Raw genomic sequence first — 394 nt, 5'->3', positions numbered from 1 at the left:
CTCCGGGGGAGCGGTGCTGGGCATCGGCGCTGCTGGGCTTCAGCTGTGGTGGGTCTCTCTGGCTGTGATGCTGGGTGGGATCTGGCCAGGCACGCCGGTGGGGGCTGCAGGCACAGAAGGGTCCCGGTCCCCACTCCCACCACGCTCGTGAGGGTGAGGGGACAGATCCATCCCTCCCATGGCACTTGTGGGACCCCCATGACATGAGAGGTGTGGCACCGTGATTGGTGCCAGCAAAGGTCCCCAAGGCGGGCAGGGCAGGGCAGAGGGGCTGGGGGGGACCTCGTTGCGTGCCGAGGGCTGTGGGGGCGATGGAGCCAACCCCCTCCTCGGCAGGGAGGGCGAAGGCAGCCGGGGAGGTGCAGCAGGAGCAGGTTAATTAGGGCTCTCGGTG

This window comes from Charadrius vociferus, unplaced genomic scaffold (assembly GCF_000708025.1).
Source record: "Charadrius vociferus isolate BGI_N301 unplaced genomic scaffold, ASM70802v2 scaffold544, whole genome shotgun sequence".
NCBI classification, from domain to species: Eukaryota; Metazoa; Chordata; class Aves; order Charadriiformes; family Charadriidae; genus Charadrius; species Charadrius vociferus.
This window is presented reverse-complemented; position numbering follows the sequence as displayed.